Genomic DNA, 18,189 nt, shown 5'->3' with positions numbered 1-18,189 from the left:
AGAACTTATTGTCTCGGAGGTTAATGCCGTGTCAAACGACAAAGGCAAAGAACCGAAGCAACCATGGCACAAGAAGAAAGGGAAGAGAAAAAAGAAGAAACAGGATGATTCATCTCCTAAAAAATCTTCTACAAACCCTTCTGGGCAAAGGAAACCTACTCAGCCATGCCTCATATGCGACGAGGATCATTGGATGAGAGATTGTCCATATAAAGCTGAAGTTAAGAAAATTTTTAAGAATTCAAGAACTTTAGCAGTATTGACTGACCCATTTCCTAACCCAGGAACCAATCTGGTTGCAAGCGATAATGCTTCCCCATCCCAAGTGCTTACATTGTCCATTTCAAAACAGCAAAATGATGCTTTGATATTGATAAGGAATAAAGATTACGAGAATCCACAGCTATCGAACAACAAGGCTATTGATCAACCTAGTAGTTCGACAACAACTTCAACCGAAGTTGTGCCACCCCTCATTCCCGAGCTAACAATAAAGCTGCCAAAGGGAGTAGTACACAAATCAACATTTAATCCTCGTGCCAGAGAGGCATAGAATTATAATATAGTAGAGGACCTGTCCCAATCACCGTCCACTATGTCGACACTTGAAGTACTGCAAAATTGCCCCTCCTAAAAGCAGGCTCTATTAACAGAAATAGGTGGGATAGACCCAACGGATTCCAATCTTGTGGCCTTTAATCATAAAGGATATGAACCTTAGTTACCAGCTCAACTCGCTTTCCTCATTCAAGTGAAAGCCCTCAACAAAATTGTTCGTCGAACAATTATTGATGAGGGGGCATCTACATGTATCATGTCAATGAGTTGCTGGAAAAATTTAGGATCACCACCCTTGTCACGATCATCAACGACGTTAAAAGCATTTGATGGATGAACATACACTCCATACGGGATTTTGAGTAACTTACAAGTCGAACTGGGGGGAAAAACAATAGAAATTGATGTTGAAGTTATCAATGAAAATCTCGATTACAATATCCTACTCGGAAGGCCTTAGATTTATGCTATGGCCACTGTTGTGTCCACATACTTCAGGATGATTGCATTTCATTTTCAAGGAGGAATTACAATTGTCGACCAACAAACTTTTCTCCCAAACAGTTCACAAGTTACGGTAAGCATCCCAATGATCCACGGAAGCTCTCAGTTGCTTCAAAATATCGGAGTAGGCCTGCTAAAAGACCCTACATTGATGGGTACTTTTTCCCTACCACCTCCAGACAACCTGGCGGAAGTGGCCACGGTGGGAACCTGCAATATGGTCTCTTCCATTCAGAAGATGTCCGAACACGATATTAACATGGATCATCACCAGGTATTGCCTCCAAGCCCAATAGAAGTATTGTAGCAATCAATGTTCTCGACATGGGAGGCAAACCCAAATGAATGCTCATCAAGCGTTTGGGTAGATAGGTCTAAGGAGTATGGTACCTCTTCAGATCCTTGGTCACATGTACATTCTATGGACGAAGGAATTGTTCAGTCAATGAACATAGAGGGGGCACCATGGGAAGATTACCACCATCGTTCCCATCTTCTAGATTGCAACGAAGATTACTCTGACGACCTTAATCATCCATCAGTTTTTTATTTTCTATCAAATACTGTAAATACGGTGGATTTCGAGCGAAATCTATCCAATATTGAAGAAACTATCACCATAAATATCTTGACCAAACCAGATGTTGTAGAAAATATTCATGTCGGCAAATCTTGTTCTTCTTCAGCACTGGAAATATATTACGCTCTATTTCGCGAGTTCAGAGATGTATTTGCATGGTCATATGAAGAAATTCCAGGCATTGACTCGAGCATAGTTGAACACGAAATTAAGATGTATCCAGATGTCAAACTAGTAAGACAACGGCTTTGGCAGGTGCACCCAAAGAAAGCCGCTGCCATCAAGGAAGAAGTTGAAAAACTTCTCCATGCTGGTTTCATTTACCCGATTCCTCTAAGTGATTGGGTATCAAACATTGTTCCTGTGATGAAAAAGCAGGGAAAAATTAGAATGTGCATCAATTACAGGGATGTAAATCAAGCGTGTCTGAAGGAAAACTATCCTACACCCTTCATCGACCAGATAATTGATGAATGCGCTAGATGTGAAATCTTTTCATTTATGGATGGATTTTCCGGGTATAATGAAATAAATATCCGCCCATAGGACCAGTCAAAGACTGCATTTATCTGTCCGTGGGGTACATTCACGTACCATAAGCTACCTTTTGGTTTAAAGAATGCAGGGGCAACTTTTCAGAGGGCAATGAATTATTCCTTCCATGACATCAAGAACATCGTTCAACCATACCTCGACGATCTTCCGACTCACTCGTGAAAGCGGACCGATCATCTGCAACATTTGAGAGCAATATTTCTACGTTTCCGACACTACAAAGTAAGACTCAATCTGCACAAATGTGTGTTTTGCGTCGGTTCTGGTTGTTTACTTGGCTTAGTAGTTTCAAAGGATAGAATTCGTCTCGACCCGTGCAAGGTTCAGGCAATCATCGATTTGCCTCCACCTTCAAATTTGCTTCAGATTCAGAAACTCCAAGGGAAAGCAAACTTTCTGAGGAGGTTCATTCCAAATTACGCCAAACTTGCTAAAGTTTATACGCATCTCTTGAAAAAAGAAGTACCCTTCAATTGGGATCAGGTCGCGCAAGCTTCCTTTGATGCTCTAAAGGAATCCCTAATAAAAGCATCATTAATGTATGCTATTGATTATCAAAAAGACTTTAACCTGTATCTGGCTGTAGCAGATACGACCATCGCAATGGTTTTAGTTCAAGAAGACAATGGAATTGAACATATTGTTTATTACTTAAGTGGAAACTTAAATAATACAAAAAGAAAGTACTTCTATGTTGAAAAGCTAGCTCTCACAGCTGTTCAAGCAATACAGATATTTCGACACTATGTTCTCTTTCGAGAAACTACCATTTTGTCAGATTGCAACCCCATGACTTACATCTTGTCGTGACAGTTGCTTGGGGGAAAATATTCGAAGTCGATATAAATTTTGCAAGAGTTTGATCTGGAATTCGTAAAACTCTAGTTTTCGCAGAGTTACTATGTGATTTCCCATCATCGTCCAATGATTCAACATCCAAAGCAACAATTGTGGATGAATCTTTGTTTCTTATATCTTCAAGCGATCCATGGTATGGAGATATAATCATTTATCTCCAAACCCAAACATATAGGTCTAATACCTCTCACTCAGAACAACGACGTACTCAATACCAAGAAAAAGACTATATGATTGTCAGTAATATGCTTTACCGTCGTGGTGTTGACACAGTTCTGTGAAGGTGCCTCACCCATGAGGAGGCTGAAAAAGTCCTGAATGATTGTCATTCAAGTGCGTGTGGGGGGCATCATTCTGGTTATGCTCGACACAAAATTTTTTACGAGCAGGATACTTCTGGCCAACAATGTTCAAAGATTGCATAACCGCAGTCAGAAGTTGCCATGCTTGTCAAATCTTCGACCACAAAACTAGAATACCACCCGCACCTCTGCAGCCAGTAGTTGTTGTTGGGACATTTGCCAAATGCGGCATAGATTTCATGCACTGTAACCCCACCTCGGCTGGGGGGCATGGGTATATCATAGTCGTAGTTGACTATTTTATGAAATGGGTAGAGGCGATGCCTACATTAAACAACAGCGGCGAAACGGCCACTCTTTTCTTTTTCAATCATGTAGTCTCCAGGTTCGGCGTTCCACAAGCTATAGTCATAGATCATGGATCGCATTTCTGCAATCACATTATGGTTGAATTGGTTGCCAAATTAGGACTGTCCCACAATAGCTCTACTCCGTATTATCTGCAAGCTAGCGGGCAAGTTGAGGCGATCAACAAAGTTCTGAAACGCATGCTGCAAAGGATGATTGGAGTCCATAAATGTAGTTGGCACCTAATCCTGTACTCAGCCTTGTGGGCATACCGAACATCGGTAAGAAATGTGACCGGATTTACACCCTTTCAACTAGTGTATGGCCTGGAAGCGATCTTACCAGTTCCGTGCAAAATTTCGTCTCTCAAGCTCACAATTGACCTCCTCCCCGAAACTTTAGAGGAAGAGGCTCATTTCCTAGAGTTAATCCAACTGGATGAAACCCGTCGTGACATTGCCTTGGCTAACGAAGCACATAAGGAATGAGTCAAAGCACAATTTGACAAGAATGTCAAACCCTGCATTTTCTTAGATGGTGACCTGGTCTTGCTTTACGATCAGGAATCCGATAAATTGTGAGCAGGTAAGTTTGAGTCTTTGTGGATGGGTCCCTACATTGTTTAACGTGCACTAGCAAAAGGAGCCTACAAGCTAGTAGATTATGATGCGATTCCACTATCGCAACCTCGAAATGGGTTGTACCTAAAGCGTTACTATGCTTGACTCGACATGGTAACCTCTTCATATGCTTTTGTTACATTTTTGTTTTCGTTAAGAGTGATAGTTTTGGTTAGGTAATCCACTTTTGAATTTTGTTGCATATGTCGAACCCATTGGAATCATTTGTTGGATATGCCGACGGGGTGAGTCGTATTACGCAGAACCTATCTTCTACAGCTTGGACCATCTTTGATCGAAGCAGCAAGTTAGTGAGTTTCAGAGGGGTGTGTATTGGTCAATCAACGAACAACATCGCTGAATATAGCGCATTGATAGAACTCCTCTCTGATGCCATCGCACATGGCATACACCGACTTGTCGTCATGCTAGACTCACAGCTCGTCATTCTATAGCTTACAGACATCTATTCGATTCAGAATCTAGCTATCTATTGCATGTTCCTAAGGGTCAAGATTTTGGAAAGGCAGTTCGATTCTATTCAATATCAACATATTTCCAGAAACTTAAACACATTAACCGATTCATTAGCAAATTATGTGTTAGATAGACATTTGTAACATTTGTAAAAGAAAAGCATTTTATCAATAACTGCATCAGGATCATATAACTTAACCGAAATAAAGCTCTGAAATATAAATATATATATATATATATATATATATATATATATAACTATTTATAGTTTGTACATAGTGTTCTGTGTCCAGGACAAAATCGGTCATATGACCCAAAAACTCAAAATGCAAGGGGGCACCCTAATCTAATGGTGTTGGTGATAACTAGTCACCGCCTGTGCAATCATGTGCAAGAGCCTAGTCCATCGGCTCGGCACGCCAGTGGTATGGCATTGTAATCTTAGAGGCAGCTCATTGGTCCTCACATTCGGAATACCCAGAGTGAGACCCTCGATCTAATCCTGCAACACTGCAAGGGTCTCGGATACATCCAGGTCGCGAAGAATGGCCCTCCCTACAGTCTCTCCTATTGGAACGAGAGTTGCTGCTCTTGAGCGCATTGCTGGTCGCACTGGCCCGATGTTTACATAAGCACATGATTTTTTATTATTCCTAATAAATATTTAAAAACACAATAACATTATAAAAGCAATAAATGGAGATATGGTCAAATATTTTCACCTATGACACCCCACTGCGTGCCAGTCGACAGCACCAAATCTGGGTCACCCTGGAAATCCATCCCAGCATATGGATACTCAGCATAAACCATCTGCTGACGGTTGAACCACTCGAAGAAAGCATCAGAGAATGAAACCTGTGATTGACCAACATGTTTGGCCATAAGGTCGACCCATCTCTCCATCCGTGGCTCAGTCGGTGGTGGTAGGCCAAGTGAGATGTACTGGGGTTGCATCAGTGGGATCCTCTCCAAGGCGAAAGCGGTAAGAATAGAACCATAGCCAAAGTTCTTAGATCTTCCATTTTTCACCTTGGTAAGCTATTCTTTAATCACTAGAAGTATTGCATCACACCAATTGAATACCTTGGGTTCGAGGCATTCCAAGGCGTACTGCATATAGGACCTGTTGGCCAAGTGAAGGGTCACGCTACCAGCCAATCTAGAAAAGGTGGATAAAATAGTCCTCAAGGACCAGTCTGTGACATCTCATATGCTGATCTTGTTGTCCCTTCTCGGTTGAGATCCTTCTCTATAGTATCGGCGAATATAATACCTCACAGATTTACCCCCACGGGCAGAACCTGATAATAAGAGAGGGACACCATGCCTCGATAAACCGATCAAAAAGTAGATGTCCTCAACAGTAATGGGGATGCATTTTCCCCTTATCTGGAACACTTGGTTGGTAGGATCCCATGCATCGATGAAATATTGCAGCAAGTTGATTTTTTGCCTCATGCTAGACATGGAGAAGAACTTGAGCAAGCCACAGTTCTGCAATGCAGTTACCGTACCCGGATCATGTAGGGAAACCATGTCCTCTTCTTCATGCTCGTGTTCATGCCATGTAACAACCATTTTTGCTCCGATGAATATCTGAAAAGCAAACAAGAGAAGAATTAGGATCCTGATTTGGCAAAAAAGGGAAAAATTTCCATGAAAAATTAGTGCAAAAGTTTTCCTCCTTGCGCCCATCGCACCCTAGCTGTGTACTAGGTGAGATGCATCCTGACTAGCCAGTGGCCAACCTAGGATGCATCGCACCTTTCGATGTATTCTAGGTGCGATGGGGGCAGAACGAAATGTTCAAACCCTATGGGCCTAGAAAAGCAGGAAAACATGCTCAGAATTCAAAAAGGAAAAAGCTCAGGTTTAGCTCCTACCTGGTCCAAACAGCACCAAAAATCATCCATAGAATCTCCTGGAATTAGCAGGTGAAAATCAAGGGGGAAAAGACCTCCAAAGCTCCAACAGTCAGAACTCCAAATGGAATGGTAAAGTGAGGGGTAAAAAACTATTTTTAAGTTACCTTTCATGTAATTTAAAGTAGGGTATTAGTTTCTATTCAGAAGTCATTTTTCAAGCATATGTCCTCATTTCTAATCAGTTTGATGGAGAAATTGAAGACGTAGTACGACCGTAAAAAGAACATAGTGTTAACGGTGAATCGAATATCAATGACCATTATCACGAGCAGTTTTACGCAAAGTTCAAGCTCGCTAAAAATTAAACCTAGCAATGAGCATATGTTCCACCAGATTTTAAGCTCATTAAAAATGAACCCACTTCCGGTAAATAACCATTGTGAATGCCTTATCATAAGCTTTTTGAGCCTTGGTTGTGTTCTTACTATCACCTCCACTTTGTTTTAGCCAATTATTCGCCTCCATTTGATTGTTTACCCCTTTTGAGGACAACTATGATGAGTGATTCTGTTAGCCATCTTCTTAGCACTGTCGTGATTGGAAAGTTCCAACCCTCACCTGGAACCAGCTGCTACCCGAAATATCACTCATTCCTAAAAAATGAGTCTCCTTTAAGCTCTTTTCATCTGACTCGTAAAACATGAAAATATTGCCGAGCAATTGGCCTCTCCAGCTTGTTAAAGTGATTGAAAGTGCCATCCCTCCTCTAGATTTTAATCTTTTTGGGCCTGAGGGATTATTACACAAAAAGATTGAGCGTTTGTCTTGTTCAGCTCGTTAAAACTATCGAAAAGTCATCCCTTTTGCATTGTTTTATACTTTTTCGGACTTAAGGGATTATACTACAAAAATGGAATATTGGAGTCTTCCTTTCCGTCTCTTTTCAGACTCTCTAAAATTGAAAAGGACCGAGTTATCCTTGTCGTTAAACTCGTTAAAACAATAATGACAAACTTGTCTATTCAGACAAGAATGAGTTTCATTTTCGCTAAGCTCGTTAAAACATAGCGACGGGTTTTCTCGAGGGGAAAATTATAGAACAAGCATATATTATCCTCCCCAAGCTTGAAAAAAATAAAGAGGTACTGGTCAGAAATGACTAGGGAAAATTGGGAAGAAAACTTAAAGAAGCTTTATTGGTAGCAGGTCGCTCTTGAACATGACACTTTCACTCCATCACCATGATTGAGCTGGGTTGGGTTATTCTAGTCACCAATCATATCACCATTGGTCCACCGTACCATCCATTTCAGTGTCACCGATATGTTCAAGAGAAGTCGCTTAGAGAATTCACCTACCCAGCTTGTGTCTTATCTGCTGCAATACCTTCACGCTTCATTCTTTCATGATTACCACCCTGAACCTTGTATCATCAAATCGTTTTCAACCTCTATAAAATCATTTGCTCCATTCTTTGTCATAGATGTCAGATCCATCAATGCCATCCTACGACGGGTCACTTCTTGTCGACATCAGCTCATTATCCAAGAAGACGACCTAGGAACAACCTTTTCAGTACTTTGAAGCTTGCATGCCTCAATGGCAAGTTTCTCACTTCCAGCAATAGGTTTACATTAATGGCCTTCGACCGATAGAGTTTGTGTGGTGTTCCACATCGACTCATGTATTCACACCATGCAAATTGTACTGCAGTACCTTGAGGGTCATCATCATCATCGGTGATTCCTCTCGTGCTTGTTAACAACTTACATCATTGGCTGGTAATCAGGCGATGTCCTTCCATGTTCGACATCAGAACATCTTTTTCACATGGATCGACTTGTACTTTCGGGCGAAGATTGAATGAGTTTTGAAGACCCCGGATCTAGTTTCGTCCATCAGGGCTGCGATATATTCAGGAAAATAAAGACATCAAATGTACATCATTGCTGCACATATAATCATCCAAACTAAGGGATGATAGCTCTACTAGAATCATCAGTCTGCACATAGACGGTTGTCTGTCCTATGTACATGAAAATTAATTTATCAAGCTATGCATGGGAATGCCTACCTTAGCTAGATCATGAAAATATTATGAAAATAATGTATTGTATTGTATCTTATTACAGGTCACCTTCCAGTTTGAAAAACCTTGGATCCTCATTATAAAGCATTTCACCGAACATCAAAATATTTACGACCTCATGCTTTAGGGGGCAACTGTTATAGACATATTTGGGCACTGCAACCCCAATCACATATGTCCATAAACCAAGGGCTTCTAAGTCCCTAAAAGTGTTGTTCCATACCCTAAAGGAGCAAGGTTAGTTGATTACATCATCTCCCAGAATTTCTCCATGAAAAACCACTCAGAACTGGTCAAAACAGGACCATACGCATCTCACCTGCCACATGCAAAAAGTGCGATCCATACTGGAAAGCCCTTCTATAGGGTGCGATGAGCGAGACCAGATAAATGGCACAAGCAGTTTGCTAGGTGGAGACCCTGAGAATCTTCTAGAAACTGTTCATTTGACACTTGCCTCCCTAAAGTCACCCAAGGATGATTAAGAGATCATGAAATCTCCAAGTGGAACCAAGAACTATCAGAGAGATGACACTAATCAAAATCCCAGAAGCTGACTCACCCCCCTGCAAATATCTATATATGGATCCCTCATCCTAGAGATCCAAAGGTTGGAATTTGGTAATTTTCAAAGAGGTGCTGTTGGTTTCTCTTTGAAGGCATTGTTGGGTGATCTTTCTTTGTATGACGTGAAGAGGGCTTTCAAGCTGGGAGGATGGTGCTGGGTCAGACCAAGTGGTTGTAATCCTCTCTTCTATTACTTTCATCAATAAAGCTATTTGAGTTTTCCTCCATATTCTTGTGTATCTCTGAATATTGTGTTGAAATATACATTTTTATGGTCAATATATATATGATCCTATACTGTTTATAGTGATGGATCTCTATGCTTTGATGGTATTATGCTGTTGTGACTCTACAGGTGCTCTTTGAAGCGGAACAAGTAAGGAAGCAGTGGCGAGATTCTGTCAAAGGGGAAAGGAAATGAGCAAGGAGCCAAGTGAAAGACTGAGGTTGGTACTCTCTACTTCTTTCTCATCTCTCTCTCGTAAAGGAAAAACAAGTGACTTTAGTTTGTTTGTTTCTAAGATAGCTACTGTCTTAGTGGGACTAGCAGTTCTAAATAGACACTAGATTTCCCGGTAACACTTTCTTCTATCATTCTTCTTTTCCTTTCATCCCAATTCCTTTGGGAAACTAATTTATATTTACCCTACTCATAAAGGTACTCTTCCTTCCTCATAGCTTCATCCAAAGTATTTAGCTCATCAAATCTAATTATATCACCATAGAATTTTGGTAATCCACTCACATATATTTGCATCTTTAATTTTTCATCTTTAATAAAGTCCAAGTACATTAATAACTCAGTGAATTTTTTGTCATATTCTTCCCATGCCATGTTTCCTAATTTGAGTTTGAATAACTCTTGCATTTTTATTTCATAACAATGTTCATATGTGTAGTTCTTGTTATGAAACCAACTCAAAAATAGATAGATCAATGACTTTAAAATTATCCTTTTCAATGCAGAAACCTCCTTTACATTATATAAATGAACAATTATTGGATGATTCAGATGAAAAAACCTTCTTTCTATATATAGGAGTGTAAGGGGTCATAATATAATCAGAGCCGACATAACAATAATAATGTAAGGGCACAACAATAACAATAGTGGGCTTCTATGGGGCACAATAATAACAATATAAGGACTACATGGGCACAAAAATAATAATAAGGGGCTACACTGACAATAATAATGATAGAATACACTAGTATTATAGGGACATAACATGCCCGTATCCTTCAGAAAAGTGTTGTTCTCAACGCTCGAGTAGTTATAGATGCTTCTGTATAAAATTTTCATCCTCCCATGTGGAATGTTCAGTGGGTAAGTTCTTTCACTTGATGAGATACTATGAAATTGATCAATCTCATAGCTATCGAGTTCTTGTTTCTGTGATTTTTTCAGGTTCCAATATGATTTTTCCTTCCTCGTCAAGTTATGGTAATATTGTTTGAACTGGGAGCTTGTCACAAGTAACCTTCTTTAAGCATGAAACATGGAAAACTGGGTGCACTCGGGAAGATGCAGGAATCTCCAGTGTGTATGCCATAGTACCAATCTTTTGAAACACCTTCTAAGGAACATAATACTTTGGTGATAATTTATTATCCTTCTTAGCTTACTTGAGGGACATTTGTTTGTATGGTTGTAGTCGTAAAAATACCCAGTCACCTACATCAAAACTTCTTTCACTGTGATGTTGATCTGCATGTTGTTTCATTCTATTGTGTGCCAAAGTGAGGTTATCCTTTAAGAGTTGGATAACTTGTTATTGATGCTTGATGAGATCTTCCACTACATGAACCTTAGAATGATTGTCTAAGACTTTTTGGAGATATGGAGAAATATATGATTTTGATGTAGGAACCTCTAGTGAACATAATTACAAAATTATGCCCCGTTATTCTTTCTTTAGAAGCTTTTCCATTCCATTAGAGTTTATTACCTTTCTTGGTTTCCCTGCAATACCCCTTAATTCAACTTCCTTTCCTTCCCAAAAAAAATTCAAGAAAAGCTCTTGAAATTAAAAGCTATCATACCCAAAGATTGTAACCATTGGACTCCTAGTGCAACATTAGCACCACCCATTGGAATGGAAAGCATTGGACTATTCAATACATATTAGTCCATGGATAACATGATATTATGGCACTTTCCATAGCAATTTATGGTTCCTCAATTTGCAAGAATCACTTGACTCTCTGGTGCTAGATATAGGAAGAAATTCAATTCCTTGGCTATCTTAGAGTGAATAAAATTATGGGTACTACCCAAATCAATCAACACTATTACCTTTTTCTTATTTATATGTCCTTGTATCTTGAGAGTTTGAGGAGTGGTAATTCCTGCCAATGCATTACAAGATATGGTCCGATTCATTTTTCCTTTCTCCGAGGTTGGTTCCTAGTGTATATCCTCTTATTTTGGCATTTCTTTTACCTTTTATTCCTCCTCTTTACAATCTATGTAAAATAATTTCTTCTTAGCACACTTATGACCTTTAGTGTATTTTCTATCCCAACTATAACAAATCCCTTTTTCTCATTTTTCTTCCAATTGTTATGGTGTCAACCTTGTAGGTTGTAGAAATCTAGGGGCAACAAAACTTCCATGTTTATAGTTGTGAGTGGTAGGATTCCTTGTTTCCATAATTTTTCTTTCATTTTTTCTTGTCAACTTGAATGCCTTCTCTACTAAATCAAGTTCCCAAAGGTGAAACTCATGTTGGATTCTATCCTTTAAAGTCCCTATGAACACGTCAAACCTATGCTCCACTGGAGTATCATTTACCCATATATTCAAATTTTGGAAGTCCTCAATGTGCTCTGCCATTGAACTGTTTTGTTTGAGATTTATCAATTGGCTAAAGGTGTTGCTCTTTGTATCCTCATAATGTGCTATCATTTCTTCTGTAGAGAAAGTCATCCAAGAGAAATGGAATTCTCTTTTATTAAGGTAGGGAATTTCTTGACATTTTAAAAAGAAAACTACACGTGGCCTATAAGGAAGGACTAATATAAGGACTAGGAGTATAAGGGCTACTTAGAGGTCATACAGCCATGAAGAGGAGGCTAGAGCCATGAATTTTAGCAGTATTAATGTTAGAACATAGTCGAATGAGAATGGAGAATATACGAAAAAACATAGATATCTAGTAAAGAGTATAAGGAACCTCAAAGTAGAGGTGCTCAACTACAAGATGATTGTAATGAGAAATTGATAACTTGATAAGAGAACTAAAACATATTAATAACATATGTTACAGAGCTTGAATAAATTGCAAAAGAGAATAGACCAAGTGTTTGATTATAGAAAAATGGAGGACCATGACTCATGACTTAAAGGGAAAGATGTCAAAGATTCAAGAAACTTTAGGAATGCTACTATATAGCCTCGTCATGTACCCGACAAATCTAATAAGAAAACCCATGTTTCCTCGGGATAAAAAAGTGGTACAAGCATGCCGCCAACAATGCAGCCAAGAGGGAAACCAAACCTGGACAAGTTACAAGGGGAACTCAAAAAGATAAAGCCACCTACATTTAATGGTGAGCATAAGAAGGGAGAACGAGTTGAAGCTTTGATATTGGAAATGAGAAATTATCTCCAGCGACATGATTATTCTTCCAATTCAGAGGACAAAATTTCCATATATCACCTGAAAGGGAATACAAATTTATAGTGGGAGAAACTCAACGAGGTCAAACATCTAAATGAAAATAAAATTTCATGGAAAAATTTAAAAAGTATTTTCAAAGGAATTATTAGGTCCCTATAATACTACTGTATTCCCTCGTTTTTATTATTAGTGTAGCACCCTTATTGTTATTGTTGTGCCATGTAGTCCCCATATTGTTATTATTATGCCCCATATAAACTGACTATTGTTATTGTTGTGCCTTTACATTATTCTTGTTATGTCGGCTCTGATTATATTGTTGCCCCTTAGACTTCTATAAATGGCTGGAGGTTTTGTCATTTGAATCATCCAATATTTTTTTATTTGCGTAAGGTAAAGGATATTCCCCCTTCAAAGAGGATAAATTTTAATTCATTGATCTATCTATTTGTGAGATGGTTGCATAACATTTGTTATTAGAGCTTTGGATTCTATGGTTTCACTGCTCCAAATAGGGCATTGTGGAATTTTCACATATTTTTTTTTTAATGAAGGTTCAGAAGCTAATATTGAAACCTTATGAAGTTGAAATCTTCATGAACCTCGTGTATGAATTTAAGATCTTGTATCGATATATTTTTGGAGATATGATTCGAGGAAGTTAGTGTTTTTGCAAGCTCCAGAATTCCATCTCAAACAGGTGACCTTGGGAAAATAGTCATAACGTTCTCTCTGAGAATTGGATTTAAATTTCATAAAGAGTGACATAAATAGGACGGGCATTAGTTTTTTGGGTATCATGCTCAAGCCTAAAGGTTGAAACAGTGACACGTGACACTATGTACAACTTCGCTACAATAAACCAATCTATAATCAGTTCATAGGGGGAGATTGGGCATAACTATGTACTGAAGAATCCAATATCAATCCTACTTGTGGGGTTAGAAAGAGGACTCATAGGGCTAGCAAATGACTAAATTTCAGATCTTGGAGATTCTAAATTACAAATATAAAACATATTCAATATCGAGCTCCTACAAAGAGAAAAAAAGGTGTGTATTTTTTTTAAAATTGCATAACTTTTGTTTGAAAAATCAATTTGAAGTGATTCAAAGGGAACAATGAAGAATATATCATTGTTTGATTTCAAAATGACTCGAAGCAAGAAAATGAAAACGCCTAGTAAGAAACCATAAAACTCTACTATGACACCCGAAGAAGAAGAAGAAATGCAACATGATATATCAAAATTACGAGATCAAGTGCAACAAATTTTTCTCTCAAAAAGAGTAACCAAAAATGAAATGGAAGCTAAGATTGATGGTTTGAATAATAGCTTAAAATGAGACATGGAAGGTTTGAAGGATGGCATGAAAGCTAATATGGGTTACATGAAACCTAATATGAATGGTATAGAAGCAAAAATGAAAGGCAACATGGAAGATTTTAAGAATGGTTTAAAAGCAGACATGGAAGGCTTAAAGGAAGGTTTGACAAAGTTGCTACAATAAATCCTTCCTAATGGAAAAAAGGTATTAGATGAAACTCATGATGAGACTAAAAGAAATGTTAATCATGATTTCATAGACTCTAACATTGGATTGAAGACCCACCATATTCCAAATATTTATTTGAGAAAGTTTGATGGAAAGGATCCGGTAACATGGATACTAGAAATGGTGTAACATTTTGAGCTTCATAATGTGCAACACACACAAAAGGTAAGTATTTCAACTTTATATTTAGAACACAATTAATTTGTATGGTATCGATGGCTTTGTTCTCATAAACCACTTGTCTCTTAGAATAGAACAAAAACCAATAATCCCTTAGAATTAACCAAGTGACAAGTGGTTTATGAGAACAAAGCCATCAATAGCATACAAATTGATTGGTTTCTAAATATAAAGTTTCAATGCATACCTTTTGTGTGTGTTTCAAATTATGAAGCTTAAAATATTGCTCCATTTGTAGTATCCATGTTACCAGATCCTTACCATCAAACTTTCTCAAATCGATCTTTGGAATATGGTGTGTCTTCAATCTAATGTTAGAGTATATGAAATCATGATTAACATTTATTTTGTTATCATCATGAGTTTCATCTAATACCTTTTTTCCATTAGGAAGCATTTCTCGTAGCAACTTTGTCAAACCTTCCTTCAAACCTTCCATGTCTTCTTTTAAACCATTCTTTAAATCTTCCATGTTTCCTTTCATTTTTGTGTCTATACCATTCATATTAGCTTTCATGTAATCCATATTAGCTTTCATTCCATCCTTTAAACCTTCCATGTTTGATTTTAAGCTATACCTCAAACCATCAAGATTAGTTTCCATTTCATTTTTGGTTACTGTTTGTGAGAGCGAAATTTGTTGCACTTGGTCTCGTCATTTTGATATATCATGTTGAATTTCTTCTTCTTCATGCATCATAGTAGATATTTCTGGTTGCTTACTAGGTGTTTTCATTTTTCTGCTTTGAGTCATTTTGAAATCAAACAATGATATATTCTTCACTATGTCCTTTGAATCACTTCAAACTTATTTTCAAACAAAAGTTATGCAATTTTTAAAAAAATACACACTTTTGTTTTTCGCTTTGTAGGGGCTCCATATTGAGTCTGTTGTATCTCTGTAATTTCATATCTCCAAGGTCTAAAATTTTGTTCATTGGTATCCCTCAGAGTCCTCTTTCCAACCCCACAATTCTGATCGACATTGCATTCTTCAATAAAAAGTTATACCGAATCTCGCGATAGCGTGATTATAAACTGGTTCAGTAGAGCGAACTTGTACGGAGTACCACATGTCACTATTTCAATCGTTGGCCATGGGAATGATACCCAACAAACCAAATATCATCCTATTTCTATCACTTTTTATGAAATATAAATACAATTCTCAGAGAGAAAGCTATGACGATTTTCCTAAGGTCACGTGTTTGAGATGGAATTATGGAGCGTGAAAAAGTCTAACTTCCTCGGATCATATCTCTGAAAATATAGCGAGACAAGATCTGAAATTAGTACATGAGGTTGATCCAGATTTTGGCTCCACATGGTTTCAATATCAGCTTCTGAAGCTTCGTATAAGAAATTGATAGTGAAAATTACATGATGACCTATTTGAAGTAGTGAAACCCTAGAATTCAAAGCTCTGATACAAAATGTTATGCAACCAACTCACAAATAGATTGATCAATGACTTAAAAATTATCCTCTTCAAGGGGTAAACCTCCTTTACATTACATAAATTAACAATGATTGGATGATTCAAATGACAAAACCTCCTTTCTATATATAGGAGTCTAAGGGGTCACAATATAATCAGAGCCGACATAACAATAAGGGCACAACAATAACAATAGTGGGCTTTTATGGGGTACAATAATAATAATATGGGAACTACATGGGCAAAAAAATAACAATAAGGGAGCTACACTGACAATAACAATGAGGGAATACAATAGTATTATAGGGACCTAACAATTACTTTGAAAGTACTTTTTAAAATTTTCCATGCAATTTTATTTTAATTTAGATTTTTTACCTCCTTGAGCTGTTCCCACCATAAATTTGTATTCCCTTTTAGGGGATATATGGAAATTTGTCTCTTTGAATTGGAAGAATAATCATGTAGCTTAATATACCTTCTCATTTCCAATATCCAAGCTTCAAATCATTCTTCATTCTTATGCTCACCATTAAATGTAGGTGGCTTTATCTTTTTGAGTTCCCCTTGTAAGTTGTCTAGTTTTGGTTTCCCTCTTAGTTGCCTTGTTGGTGGCATTCTTGTACCACTTTTTTATCCTGAGGAAACATGGGCTCTCTTAGTGGATTTCTTGGGTACATAATGAGGCTATATAGTAGCATTCCTAAATTTTCTTGAATCTTTGACATCTTTCCCTTTATGTCATGAGTCATGATCCTCCATTTTTCTAGAATCCGACTCCTGGTCTATTATCTTTTGCAATTTATTCAAGCTCTGTAACATATGTTATTAATATGTTGTAGTTCTCTTCTCAAGTTATCAATTTATCATTACAATAATCTTGTACTTAAGCATCTCTACTTTGAGGTTCCTTCTATTTTCTACTAGATATATATGTTTTTTCATATCTTCTCCATGCTCATTTGACTATGTTCTAATATCAATAATGCTAATATTCATGGCTCTAGCCTCCTCTTCATGGCTATAGAACCCCTACGTAGTCCTTATACTCCTAATCCTTATATTAGTTCTTCCTTATAGGCCGCATGCATTTTTATTTTGAAAATTTCAAGAAATTCCCTACCTTAATCAAAGAGAATTCCAATGCTCTAGGATGACCTTCTCTACAGAGGAAACGATACGATCTAAAAATGGGGCACTTAGGTTTCTTGTCTAACTTACAAAAACCTCTCCCACTTCCAAAGCTTAGAAATTCCAAAGTCACTATGATTAACCAATGCGGAATTAAATATGTGCTTGAATATATGGTGTATGATTATGGTTATTTTAACTGTTTATGTGCTTTAAAGACTGTTGCTTGTGCTGATACGTAAATACCTGGAACAGTACAAACAATGCAGTAAATAACAAACACATAAGACAACAATTTAATATGGTGTTCACCCAAAACTCTTGGGCTACATCTCCTTGAGCTCTAGTCAACTCAATGAGGCTCTTTGGGATTATGGCAAGTCTTTCCTACAAGCTCTTGGCTCAACTCCATTGTTTTACACAGAAACAATGGGTTTAGACACCATTTTATCCCTGGCTCTTGAATCTCTTGGCGGCTGGCTCTCGAATCTCGGTCTGGCTTTCAGCTCTAGCTCTAGCTCTCGGCTCTGGCTCTGGCTCTTGTCTCTAGCTATGGCTCTTGGCTCTAGCTCTTGACTCTAGCTCTTCGGCTTTGGCATCTTTGGATTTTTGCAACCTTCAGCTCTCTGGCTTTTCATTTGAACTTCAAGTGATCCCAAAGGCTCTCTCAACTGCTCTGCGTAGTAGTTTTTCGACTCCTGCTTCTACCTTCTACTCTCCCTTTCAACTTCTTCTTCCATCGTACTCTCAATCATGCTCTCTGGCTCTTTTGAGGCATCTTTTCGGCTTTTTGGCTTCCATGGCTGTTTCTCTACAATTAATTGTCCATCTACAGATATGTCGCTTCAAAATGCATCATTTCCTTTAAAAATGCCTATTGCAACATGGCATGATGATCAAGAGTAGTAACAAAAGGAATTGGGGCCATTTCATAG

Source organism: Pinus tabuliformis, chromosome 6, assembly GCF_031772625.1.
Source record: "Pinus tabuliformis cultivar Carrire ecotype Pingquan chromosome 6, CPIR1, whole genome shotgun sequence".
Taxonomy (NCBI): Eukaryota; Viridiplantae; Streptophyta; class Pinopsida; order Pinales; family Pinaceae; genus Pinus; species Pinus tabuliformis.
This window is presented reverse-complemented; position numbering follows the sequence as displayed.